This window comes from Equus caballus, chromosome 10 (genome assembly GCF_041296265.1).
Source record: "Equus caballus isolate H_3958 breed thoroughbred chromosome 10, TB-T2T, whole genome shotgun sequence".
In the NCBI taxonomy this organism is placed as follows: Eukaryota; Metazoa; Chordata; class Mammalia; order Perissodactyla; family Equidae; genus Equus; species Equus caballus.
In genome coordinates, this window is record NC_091693.1 from 24075530 (window position 1) to 24090007 (window position 14478).

Below are 14478 nucleotides of genomic sequence, written 5' to 3' on the forward strand. Positions count from 1 at the left end.
ATAGAAAGATAACTAGATAGATAAATAGATACACAGATAGATACATAAATAGGCTTATAGATACATAGATAGATACATAGATAAATAGACAGATGAGTGTAATATACACTTGGGGAAACTTTCTGGCTTGGCTTGGGGTGCTGACAGGCTGACTGCTCTTAAACCACACATTTCCTCATGCAATTTGGATACTTAGGTATCCCAAATGCAAGGGGGAACCATAAAATTCTCCTGGCAACTTCATGGTATTACATCCAGGAGGTATGTGGCACACTGGAAGAACAGTCAGTCAGGGCTTCCTCATACTCTCGAGGGCAGGTGGCACCCTGGGCAGGTCCGATGCTCTTGCCTCTGTGCCCCTCTGTGTCCCGGGACTGTGGGCTGCTCTCTGCACACTCACCCCTGCCCCCCAGCTGGCGCTGGTTAGGCTCTCTCATTAGGGCACTGAAGGAGGCTGTGGGTCTGGAGGAGGAGGCGGGACAGGGTGAGTTTCTTGGTCTCGAATATCCCAATTTTAAACTGAAAGCCCCTAAGTCTACAGATGTAAATACACTAAAGAAACAATTAGGTCTGTCCAAATATTGGTGAGCAGAGTTTCTTGGACTGTTGAGTTTGCAAAGAACCAGATGGGTTGAGATGGTGGCTGGATTCTTGTCTAGACCCTGATGGGCTTCCCAGTGTCCATTTATGGCCAGAACATGGGCACTGTGACCAGGGAAGGGTAGTCTTGTAGCCGCATCTCTGACTACATTGAGTCTTACCATCACAATCTCCCAGGGGAGGCCTTTGAGGAGGGGACAGACAAGGGAATCAGGATTTGGAGGGAAAGACCTGCACCTTCTTAGGGTCATAGCCCAAGGGAGTGGCTGGCTGAGGCCGTGGCACGAGGTGGGCTCACAGGCAGAGCTGGAGTTCTGGGGAAGGGACTTCCTCACGGTCCTGGGGTCAGCAGGTGAGGTCTGATAGAGGAAGAGGAGGGGTCTTCAGCACTGGCAGTGGTGTCCTCCTGGACCAGGTTGGGCCCTGCCTCTGCACGGGTGCAGACCTGCAGCTCTCCCCAGAACTTGCACTCAAGCCCAGCCCCTGTGGTTACTTTGTTCAAGGAGAAGAGACTCAGGCTCTCGGTGTCTGCCATCCCTCCTGGCATCATGGCTCATTGAACTTTATTATTCCTGGCCTGAACCCCCACATCTGCCAAGACCTCCAAGCTCCCCCAGCCCAGCTGACCCAGCGCCTCTAAGAAATGGAAGGTCCAGACCCGCAGGCTCTGCCCTGGGACAGAACCCAGGAAGTGGCCCTGAATCTAGATTTGAGGGTGATGTGGCCACAAGACAGGGCACCCCCACGTGCTGCAGGGAATCTGGGGTTTGTGGTCAGAGACACTCTGCTCAGAAATCACTTCTCTTTCTGTGTGAAGACAAGCACCCAACGAAAGAGGAAGAAAAGGCTGGCGACACACACACTCTCTGTGGAAACTCACCCGTGTGCAAAGACACTCAAACACAGGGAACAGGTAGCGCCATTTACTGCCTCCCAAATAGCCCCACATGTTTGTACGATGTTGCCCTATGAAGGAAACGTGGTGGTGAGGGGGGACAGGAGGGAACCTTACTAGACAAACCAAGCCTTCCAGAGAGGACTCGCGCTCACTGGAACGTGCCACAGACCTACGAGTGGAAGTATAATGTGAGGAAGGAAGTTTTTGATGGATTTTTAAGTGAAAACATAATTTAAAGCAGGGCCTCTAAATGTCTTCTTATGTTGCCAAAGGAAAAAAAGATAAATATGCTTGAAAACCTGGGAGAAACAATAGCAATAGCCAGCATTCGTCTAGCTTTTGGCGGGGGGGTGGGGGGGCGGTGGCTATGTATCATTTGCCTTCTTCACTCTGTTTTCCAGCGGTAGATGCAGATTCGGAGAGTGACCCAAATCAACTCTCAGTTCCCATTTTAACTTTGCTTCCTGAACCTTCCATTTTGGTGTCTTTCTTTGTGAGCTCAGAAGGAGTTAATAGCAACATATTTTCTTATTGAATGAGCCATGTTTGAACACTTTATAATATTTATTGTTCAAAATTGGGGGTCTTTTTCTGAGTTATTCAAATTTTGAATAATCTGATTTCAATCCAGTCATCTATTCGTCATGAGACTCCAGGTTTTGCTAAGAGATTCTGTAAGTGTTCGGGCACAACTGATGCTATTAGAAAAAAACACACACATCTAAAATAGTGATTTTATACTATTTTATGTTATTTGGCCTCTTATACAATTCTGATAAATCATTCATTTTGATCATTTTATCTTATATTATGAAACAACATACTATTTTTTTTGAATCAATGATTTTCCATTGATGTGATGCTGCTTTGTTTGTCAAAGCATCATTAAAAGTCACACAGGGTACATGCCATTCCTTAAATTAAAACCTAGACGAGTAAAATGGTACCACGTACAAGTGAAAGTACCATCACAGGTATGTATTATTTTTGTGTGGGGGTTTGTGTGTGCATGTATTTGGGCGTGCATGCGTGTGCATGTATATGTGTGTATGTGCATGCATGTGTGTGTGTGCATGCATGTGTGTGTGTGCATGTGTGCATGCACGTGTGTAGAAGATCACAATGCAACTCAGTTCTGCAGAAGAAATAAAACACTTGTATTTGTCCATCATTGATGTGATCTCACTCGGGAGCTGTTGCTCTAAATAACATGGAATGCACATGCACACACACATACACAGCCCCTCCCTGTCATTGTAAATGCTCTTTCAGCTTTAATTCCTTCTTTCAGGGTCCTCATCTCCATGCTCCTTCCCAGGATGGTCCAGGTGGAGGGAGCTGGTGGCTGATGTGACTGTTGGGGGGATGGACGGCTCTGTGTCCTCCTGTTGGCCCTGGGTCTGAGTTGACTGGGATCTCTGGGGTGTGTTCACCAGATTGCTGAAGACCCTGCTGATGTCTGTCCCCATTGGTCATGGGCTCCATCCTCTCTCTGCTCCCTCGGGGCCTGGGGACCCTTCTGGCCATGTCAACGTCCACTTTGTCCCAGGGACTCAGTAGACATGTCTGAGCATCTGCTCCTGCCCAATCTGGTCCAAGCGGGATCTCTCCTCCCACCACGATGGGCCCCACTGTGGCCCCCTGGTGTTCGCTCCCTGGATGCACCTCAGGGGACTTGGGGAGAGTCCAAGTGCAAGGTAGACACCCCACCCTCACCCCATCCCCAGCCCCGCTGGCTTCTCTGCAACACAAGGCGTGCTAAACGTGGCTAGTCCTCTGGATGGTGCTTGTGGGAAGTCCTTCCACACAGGAATGTCCCTGCTTCCTAAGACCCTGAGTCCTGGCCCCTCCATTCTCTGGCCTGAGGGTCAAGAAGCAAAGACTATTCCTGACATCTGCCTTTCTGCTCTCTCTCTGAGCCCTCCTCCTATTCCCACCATCCCCCAAGATGGAAAAGGTTTCGGTTTTAATTTCCCCTAAATCGTGTCTGTCCCCACTGCGGCCTCACTGCCTGGACTCACGGGACGCCTTTTCACTGGAGCAGACGCTGGACCTGCTCAGCCGTCCTGTGTTCTGGAGGGAGTGGAATATTCAGGAATCCACTCTCTATGAATGCCGCCTCTCCACCCACTCCTTGCTAAGGAGCCTGTGTACCCGCCTGTCTGCCTCGGGATCAGAGTTAGACAAGCCAGATTTTAAGTGAAAATGCACCATTCTAACTGTAATGGTTATTTTGATGTGTCAACCTGACTGGATTAAGGGACACCCAGAGAGATGGTAAAAGACTACTTCTGGGTGTGTCTGTGAGGGGGTTTCTGGAGGAGATTTGCTTTGATTCAGAAGACTGAACAAAGAGATCCACCCTCACCAGTGTGAGCGGCATCATCCAACCCCCTGAGGGTCCCAATAGAACAAAAGAGGGAAGGAGGACAGGAAAGATATAAAGATGTAACTCAGAATATTAGAAAATATTTTATATAGCAAAATAGAAAAAGGGATACTGTCCTTAAGATTTAAATGCCCATTCTAAACAGTTAAATTAAAAAGCATGCGTTTTCTAAGCAGGAAAATTATATAGATGAGCATTTCTCATGACAAAAGAATGCATAAATATAAAATATGCTTTTCTCAGAAGTTATTGTGCAAATACAAAATAAATTCCAAAAGAGATATAAATACATTTCTTTGTCAAATTTTTAATTTAGGTTCATAGCTTCACTTTGTGTAATGAAAAGTCTTATTGGAATTTTGCATCACCATTTCTAGACAAAAATAAAGTGAATTAATTATAGTTTTTCAGTTTGGTATTATTTAAAGTAGGAGGAGGGCAGACTTCTACATTTACACAGTGCTATGAAATAAAAGATATGGTTGTTCTAGTCACATTTAATTTGACAGGAAATTTTATAATCACCTAAAATTTAGATGTTTTCTAAAGAATCAAATTAGGATTCCTCAAAACAATAATTGTCTATATACTAAAAATGAACTGTATATTATGTGAGTCATGTATCAATAAAAATTATCAATAAAAACAAGTGTCTTTATGTTTATAATAATATTTTACTTGTTTACTTTAATAATTAACAGTTACTAAATTACAAGTGATTTAACTGGTGTTAAAATTTGGGAAATATGAGAATCTTGGTAAAGTACAAATTAGTTAAGGGAAACTGATGCTAAAAAAGTCAAAAACATTTCTGGAAGGATAACAATAATCAACAACAGCGTAACCCTGTTTGATGGAGGATGGGGAGAAAAGAACACGAATTTCATGTTTATACACATTAATTTGTGTAAAATTTCATTACAATAAAATGTTTTATAAAGACAAATTGAAAAAATTAGCCAATTTATAATGGGGATTGATCAACAGATTCAAAGAAGAGAAAGACAGAAATGGCCCTAGAAATCATGGAGGAATCATAAAAATAAGTTTAAGTTGTCCTAAAGTAAGTCAGTTGAACAGGAAGGAGAACAACATTTTGGTACATCATGGAGACAAGAAAATATCTGTGAATCTGGACCAGCTGTGGTTATGGGTCCCACGTGCCCTTTAAGAACTGCAGTCCTTCATGGAAAAATAAAGACTTTTCTCCTTTGAGTGATTTCTGTGGAGGCACAGTTCAGGACTAAATAAGAGACATCTTACCTCCTGGAACAGCGACAGGAACCCCCCCCCCCCCCCCCCCACACACACACACATAGCTCTTCTGCCTGGGAGCTGAACAGTCAGAGCAGACCCAATTTTCACTCCTTGCAGGCTGAGTAGGGTGACAGCTTTAGAAACCCCGGTGGATCTGGGGCAGGTGCAGAGGTTTGGGGAGTATGAAGGCATTTCTAAATCTGGTTACATGTCAGACTCCCACCGAGACCTCAAAACACATATAGTCCCTGATTCCACCTGCTCCCTAAGCCAGGAAATCTCTTAGCACATTTTTACTTAAAGGAGACTCTATTCCTCTAAATGGGAGCTATAATTCCCTTCTCCACACTGACCCCAGAAATTTTCTATAGACATGAAATTACTGGGGCAGTAAAGTGCATCCTGCTGCCCAGAACCCATAGGAAAGGAGAGGGAAGTGTGAAGTTTTGCACTGATCACCCAAAGTTTCTAGAGATATCCTGCCATCGCCAAACCAAAGCACAACACGCTGCCACAGATTTATTAAAAGTTCTCTGTAGCGGTTTCCACCAGACGACAGGCGCCAATAGCTAAACATGCTCTTACCCCTCTTATAGGCAGGATAGTGAAGACTATGGGGGATGCATTTGCTCAGCGAGAGGATTTCGGATGGGGCTCTGACAGATAAATAAATAAATAAATAAATAAATAAATAAATAAATAAATAAATAAAAGAATGGTTTAAGGAGGTGTGTATAGGTGCTAAGTTGACAAGGGGTGGATGACTTGTGATGGTTGATTTTATGTATCAACTTGGCTGGGCCGTGGTAGATATGTGGTCAAACATTATTCTGGATGTTTCTGCGAGGGTGTTTTTGAATGATACTAACATTTGAATCAGTAGAATTTGAGTAAAGCAGATGGTTCTCCATAATGTGGGTGGGCCCCATCCAATCAGTTGAAGGCCTGAATACAACAAAGACTCATCTCCCCTGAGAAGGAAGGAATTGTGCCAGCAGATGGCCTTCATACTTGAACTGAAGCTTGGCACTCCTGATTCTCCAGCCCACCAGCCCACCCTTCAGATTTTAGATGTGCCAGCTTCCATAACTGTATGAGCCAATTCCATAAAATAAATCTTTTCATATATATATATGTGTGTGTGTGCGTGAGTGTGTATATACACCCACATATATACATGTGTGTGCATATATATATGTGTGTGTGTGTGTGTGTGTGTGTATCCTATTGGTTCTGTTTCTGGGACCCTGACTAATACAATGTGTACAGGATTTCCTTTTGGTGTGATGAAAATATCTTGGAACTAAACAGAGGTGATGGTTGTGCAAGATTGTGAGTACAATAAATGCCACTGAATTGTACACTTTTAAATGGTTAATGGTTAACTTTGTTATGTGAACTTTACTGCAATAGGAACAAAAGTAATGATGTAATGTTTGTAAAGCATGCAGCACAGCCCTGACATTTTAAAAGTGGATTCTTATTGAACCCATAATGCACACTCATAGTGTATCCAGAAAAGACAACATTATCACCAGCCAGGTCCAGGGTGCTGCTATTTTTCTTCCTGTTTGCCTGCCCCAGGGTAAAGTAGGAAAGAGATAGTGTTCGTCAGATGACAGCATTCTGGGGTCAGTCTGATCCTCACCTACATGTTGAGCTTCCCTGCCTCATGCATAATTCCGGCTCCTTCTCTGGATATCACCAACACCCCCAGACCTCTACCTAGACACCTACCCTGTTTCACCCATGAGAACTCCATCTCAGGAGGGTGGGTTCTGTGGTTGCTGTCCACAGTGCTGATTGAGATTTAGCCACTCGAGTCTAGTTTCAGCACCATGGTCAGAGTCTATGAGGGCAAAGGCGCTTTCACCGATTTCTGATATCTCAGTTGGCAAGTTTGCATCAGCTGAGCCCCCATCTTTGGTCCCCCTAAATGGTCTCCACACAGGAGTCTAATAAAAGATATTCAATCAGAGCATCGGAGTAGATTGGAAAAATACAAGAAAATGGCAGTAGTTGACATTAATTCCTACTCCCCTCACAATCAATGCATCCTGAAAAGGGATAGAATTTGGAAGCTCAGGATGTTGACCCCACGCTCAGCACTGACAACCACTGGAGCAGCTCAGGGTGTTAGTTATAATGTTAGTTCTCCTCTGTCTACCTCAGAATATCTGTTACCAGACCAGGTTCAGGATACCAGCTACTGGGGTATGACCAAAAGATAGTAGACCTGGGGTCACACCAAACTAGTTTCAAAACCTAGATCTGTGTCTTGCTAGCTCTGTGTCCTTGGGAACATCATTTCATCTCTCTTAGTTTCGCTTTTCTTTTCTGTGAAATGGCAATGATAATGGTGTCTGCTTTCTAGGAATGTTTGGAGGATCGATGGTCAGAGATGATTATATTCTGCCTCTCACAGGAGGCAAGCAGTTTAGCTAAGAGGGTAGGAACTGAGCAAGGCAGCCTGGGATGTGTTCATAGGTCTGTCTCTTATTAACTATATGACTTAGGGAAAGTCACACACATGACTCTCTTTTGTCATCTATAGAATGAAGATAATGCTAGGACCTACTGCATAGGGTTTGGGTGAGAAACTAAATAGTTTCATCATGTGATGCGTGGAGTAAGGTGCCTGACATACAGTTGGCACTCATTCAAGAATGTGAGCTGTTATTACTATTACTACCGTCATCATCATGATCCTAATCATTATGTGTCTAGACACAGCCTGATAAGCTGCCTGTGTTCAGGGTGGATAGCCGTTTTCAGGAATTATTGTTAGAATTGCTGTCAGGCTCCTTGGACAGCTGACACAGATAAAGAAACTGAAGCTAAGTGTTGAATAGCGACTGCCACGTGAGCAAGAGTTGGTTGGACCAGGACTCAGAGCCAAGCCTCTGTGATGCCAGTGCATGGGCTGTGGCCACAATCCCACCTGCCCATATTTAGCATCAAGGCAGGAAGGGCCCTAGGAACCCCCTCAACTTCCAGAGGGAAGAGCAAGGCTTGAGGTACTTTGGGCAGGAGTTCACAACAATTGTCTCTTGGTCCTTCCCTACTTCCTCAGCTTTTCCAACTGTACCAAGATGCTCCTTGCCTTCACAGAACCTGCAATTGGCTCCAAGGAAGTTTTCCTGGTGGGCTTGTGGGGCAGAGGAGGAGGAAACTACAGATGGTCTGGGCTGCAGAGGGACAAGGCACTGGGAGATGGCTCAGCTGGAAGAGGAAGCAGCTCCAGAGACAACGCTCAGCTGTCCTTGGAAGTGAGCAGACTGGCTGCAGTCCACTCCTTGGCCTGACGCGATGGCTTCTCCCCAGGCTCCCTCTATTGGCATGCTCCTTTCTCCTCTTCTGCTTCCCTCTGCATCTCTTTCTGTGTTACACTCTGTGTCTCTCTGTTTCTGTCTCTCTATTTCTGTCTCTCTCTTCTTGTCTCTGTGTCTCTCTCTCTTTCTCCTTCTCTCTGTCTCTCTGTCCCTCAATCTATCTCCCACTCTCTCTCTCTACCTCTCCCTCTCTCTCTGTCTCTGTCTGTATCTCTATGTCTGTTTGTGTCTCTATGTGTGTATGTGTGTCTCTCTCTCTGCCTGTCTCTGTCTGTCTTTCTCTCTGCCCCATATTGCTATGTCTTTGCCCCTGTCTTCCTCCCTGGGTTTTTCCTCTGTGTTTCTCCTTCTCTGTTTAGGTCTCCATCACTCTGTCTGGCACTCTGCCTCTGTGTCTGTCCTGACCTCTGTCTCTTTCTCTGAGTTTCTACCCCTCTCAATTATCAGGAGTCTGGGTCTCTACATCTCCCTGTCCTCAGAGCCTCTCATCATCCTCTCTGTTTTTACGTTTGGGTGTTTGTATTTCTGTGCCCCCTTGCGTGTCTCTATTACTCTGCCTCTCTCTCAGTGCTGAGTGTGTCTCTTTATTTCCATCTCTCGCCCTCTGTTTGTGTTGTGTGGGTGTGTGATTGTGTGTCCCAGTCTTTCTGAGGCCTCTACTCTTCTCTCTGAGTGTGTATCTCTCTTTCTTTCTCAATCTGTGCGTGTGTCTGTCTGTCTGTCTGACTGTCTTTCTCTATGTCACTCTCTCCCTGTCCATCCCCACTCTGGGTCTCCCCCCTCTCCCTCTGAATCTAGATAGAGCTCTTTCAAAGTCCTTTTGGTTGTTGGAAATCCTTCCTGATGACAAAGCCCCAACCCTGGGTCACCCCACCTGTCAGCCTCCTCTGTGCACACCCTTGATCTGCAGGAGAAAATCTCGCCGCCCCGTGCATTGGTCACTGCACGCTATGGCCTCTGCCTCTCCATAGTTTTTGGTGGAGGCCCTGCCACGCTGACTTCTTCATCTGCTCAATGGACATAAGATAGCATCTACCTCATGGGTTGATGTGAGGACTAAACGAGATAATATGTGAGAAGTGCTTAGAACAGCGGTTTGCCCATAGCAAGTGCTCAGGAGATGTTGTCCTACAGTTCTCCCGGGGCTCAGATCTGGGCCAGCTTTCCCTTCCTTCCCAGTGCAGCTGTACCAAAGCCTCGCCTTCCCCATCCCAGCTTCCTCCTCACTGAGACCTAGGCCAGTGGGGGAGACCAGCCTTGTGGGGGATATCCAGGCCAGTGAGGTAGATCCAGGTCAGTGGGGAGACCAAGCCAGTGGGAGAGACCAGGCCAGTGGGAGAGAACCTTGCAAGCACCCGCCCCACCTGTACACTAGCCGAGGTTAAAGTCACTCCTCCACCCTTCCTCCTGCTCCTTCAAGAGGCAGCTTCTCCTGCCCTGGGCTAAACTCTCCTCAAGTGCTCTAGACCTGGGTGGCCCAATCCTGGACCACTGGCCACTCGTGGCTATTTCCATTTCAATCAATTAAAATTAAATAAAATTAAAATTTCAGTGTCTCAGCCCCACTAGACACATTTCAAGTGCTCAACAGCCATATGGGGCTACCGTATTGAACAGTGAAGATAACAGGAACATTCCAATCATTCCAGAAAGTTCTGTTGGACAGATCCCTTCTTCCCTTCTACTAGGGCTCCTCTGCATGACAGACCATACTCTCTCCTGTATCCTTCGTCTCTCCTTTGTCAGGGTCAGTCTGCCTGAGTTCAAATCCCACCTATACAACTTAATAGCTCATTAGTTAGGTTACCTAAAAATCAAAATAAATTATTTTTTTTAAAAAAACTTCTCTGTGCCTTAGTTTCTCCAACTATAAAATGGGGGTAATAATATCAACCTCCTTACAAAGTCATTACAAGGATTAAATGAGGTTGCATACAGAAAGGGCTTAGCACAGCTCCTAGTCGATTCTAAGCACTAGATAAATATTAGCTGCTATGGTTCTTATTGTTGCTGTTTTGTTGTTAGATGCCTTCTTCAAAATGCTGAAATAGGCTCTAATCTCCTTTTAAAATCTGTATGTGGTAGCAATCAATGATTCTCAAAAGAAACTGCTAAGTGGGAAAAAAAAAAAAAAAAAAGCATCCAGCAGGAGTTCATGAGTGTATTTAAAATGCGTTTTCTTTGAGCGCCATGAGATCAGCAGTTCTCATCCAGGGTCAGTAGCCCCCCTACAGGGCACATTTGGAAACACTGTTCCTTGTCCAAACAGCAGGCGGGGGCGGGGGGGGGGGGGGGTGCTACTGACATCTAGCGGGTGGAGCCCAGGGTTGCTGTTCAACATCCTATAGAGCACAGGACCATTCCCATAACAAAGAGTGATCTGTCCCACGTGTCAGTAGCACCAAGGTGGGAAAACGCTAGTCTATGTGTTTCTAAGAGCCCAGCCGGGTTGGGAGGTGTACACCCCAAACTAATTTCGGGGGATGCACGAGATGAAGATTGGATTGGATGAGGTCATCAAGACTTTACTAGTTAAGGTCCTTTTCTCTCTCTCTCTCTTTACAAGACAGATGTGTTTGTGTAGCCTCTATGTAACAAAAATAACTTTTTCAAAAAAGAAACAAAATAGTAGCAAATGTATCCAAACCAACCACAGAAACAAAACTCTCTCTGACGCCCGACTTCTCCCGCTGGATATCTTCTCTCTCTCTCCTTTCCTGCACAGCACACTCCTGAGTCCTCTGCTGATTTCTCTGCACTTCCTCACCTCCTGCCTCTCTCTCTCGCCTCCCCCACCACAGTCTGTTTGCACTTGCCCAGCCTCCTCCGGCAGCTCTCACTGAGGCCACCAGTGGCCTCTGGGTTGTTAGCAAATCCAGTCAGTCTTTTTTCATAGTTGGCTTGCTTCTGAGATGGCAGGGAGAGTGCCTGTGCGTCCTCCCCAGGCTTCTGGAACCCATCTCTCTCCTCCTCCTTCTCTTTCTCTGCTGCCAGGAACTCGTCCCAGGTCTACTGCCTCTTCTTGTTTCTAGAATGCTGCCCTTCTCAGATGCTGTCCCAGGCCTCTGCTCTCTCCTGCACTTCCATCAAGAACCAGCCACATACTGTGTAGGGTGCATTGCAAATGAAAATGGGGGGTCCCTTGTCCAAAATTATTAGTAATTTCAAGATGGTCACGGCAGATCATTAAACCAAGTGCAGGGCCTTTCAGAACAAGGGGCCCCAAGTGACTGCACAGGTCACCCCTATGAAGCTGGCCCTGCTTCCATTTCTCCCTAGCATGGTCTCCAGCATCTCTCGCATGCCTGCTCCTCCTCCCAGGTTCTCCACCTTGGGGGTGGCCCCACATCCCCCAGGACATGCCCTCTGAGGGTGGTTGGAGTAGACAGAATGCACCTCTACAGATGTCCAGGCGTGAATCCTTGAAGCCTGTGAACTTGTATCACATAGCAAAAGGACTTTGCAGATGCAATTAAAGTTATGGACCTTAAGACCGGGAGATTATCCTGGCCTGATGGTTATTTTTGTGTGTCCACCTGACCATGCTGTAATACCTGATTATTCAACCAAACATGAATCCAGGTGTAGCTGTGGAAGCATTTTGTGGATGTGCTTAATACCTACAATCGGTTGACTCTAAGTAAAGGAGATTACCCTGGAGAACGTGGGTGGGCCACATCCAATCAGTTGAAAGGCCCAAAGAGGAAAACAGGGGTTTAACTGAGGAAGAAGAAATTCTGCCTCAAGACTGCAGCAGACTGAGAGTTTCCAGTCTGCCTGCTATGAATTTGGGGCCTGCCAGCCCCTGGCACACAAAATCCAATTCCTTGAAGTAAGTCATATATGTAAATGACATTTCCATTACCAAATATATGTATTTTGGGTGCATATTATATATATATATATATATATATATATATATATATATATATCTTAACTATATAGATATCTTAATTATATATCTTAATAGTATATATGTGGATATATATATGTGTGTGTGAGCATATAAGTATGTATATATATACTGTTGTACTATATATATAGTATACATATATTATATATACGCTCACACACGCATATATATATCCACATATATATAGACACATGTATATATATATATATATATATATATATATAGCCTGCTGGTTCTGTTTCCCTGGAGAACCCTGACTGATACACCTGTATTGTCCAGGTGGGCCCAATCTGATCTCAAGAGCCCTAAAAGCAGAGAACCTTCTCAGGCTGGAGGCAGAAGAGAGATGAGCAGACCAGACTCTCAAGTCAGAGTCGCCTGAAGCCTAAGAGGGACTCAACCCACCATTGCTAGCAGAGAGCCACATGGAAAGCATGAGAAGGATGCAGGCTGCCTCCTGGAGCAGACCAGCCCCCACCTGACAGCCAGCAAGAGACTGGGACCTCAGTCCTGTGGCCACGGGAACTGAATTCAGCTAACACCCTGAATGAGCTTGGAAGAGGGTTGTTCCCAGTAAGGGATGTGGCCTGCAGACACCTTGATTTCAATCTTGAAAGCTCCTAAGGACCCACACGGACTCTGACCTATAGAAACTGTGAAATAATAAGTGTGGGTGCTTGTAAACCACGTGGGTTGTGGTGATTCCTTATGGCAGCAACGGAAAACTAATACCGTAGTCCTTGGCTCCTCTGTCTCCTGCATCCCCTGTCCGTTTGGGTTCCCAAATCCAAGTGAGCCTGCCTCCTGAACCCCTTTTGTCTGTACCTTCCTCTCCATCCTTGTGGCCCCCTCGCTGGGGTCCCGGCACTCACTCTCACAGGCTCCAGTCCAGGGCTGGGACTACAGTGAGGGAAAAAAATTAAGGGAGCACCAAAGATTCAGTAACCAAGATCAACAACGTTGTAATGCAACAAAAGAATAAATGCAACAAAAAGAATGAAGAACACATCCATGATGAACAAACTATCGACATTTTAAGCAAGGACAGAATCAGTGTGACTGACTTTTATTCTGCCTCAGGCTTCAATAAAGCTCATCACAGCCCTGGATCCTGTCTTTATTTGAAGTTTTGGGGGGTTTTGTCCATTATGGATTTTTTTTGCATTTTTTAAATATTGCATTAAAATATTATTTACCTTAAACAAAATGTGGTCTATCCATACAATGAAATACTATTCAGCCATAAAAAGAACGAAGCACTGATACATGCTACATTTGGAGGAACCTGGAAGATATTACGCTACCTGAGAGAAGCAGACACAAAAACGCCACATATCATATGACTCCGTATATATGAAATGTCCCGAACAGGCAAATCCATAGAGACAGAAAGATTAACGGTTGGCAGGGGCTGGGGGAGAGGGGAGAAGAAGGATTGCCTGATAACACGTATAGGATTTCCTTTTGGGGTGATGAAAATGTTTTGGAACTTGAAAGAGGTGATGATTCAGAACACTGAGAATATACAAAATGCCACCCGGAAATGGTTAATTTTATTCAAGTGAATTTAACATTAATAAAAATGTGCTATTTAAAGATATCATTTATCTTCGTTACTGAGTTTTGGGTGATCACCACCCCCCACCCCCTTAAATTCTGCTCTGGCTGTGAGTTCCAGGCTTGCTCCAGTCCATCCCCCACGTGGGTCCCAGTGGGGAACTCTCTACCACCTGGATCTGGCCCTGTTATACCTACTCCTTACCCTGCTCCAGTTTGGTGCCCCGCAGCCTCCAGGACAAAGTCTAAGCTTCTAATGGCTTTTGAGCTGATCTCTCCAGGCAAACCGAACTCCACCCCATGCCTTTGTGCCCTCTGCTCCACCTGGCCTCCTGGGCTGGATCTGAATATCCTGCGCCCTCTCCTGAGCCCTATAAACTCCCGCTCCTCCTTTGAGATTCCTTTGAAGCTCTTGAGCCGCACTTCCTTGTTATCAGTTGAACTCTCTCTTCTCCAGCCCCACACCCCCAGCCCTAGCTCACCACTGAGCCAGCCTCCTCCTGGGCCTCTACCTCCCCCCACCCCACACTGA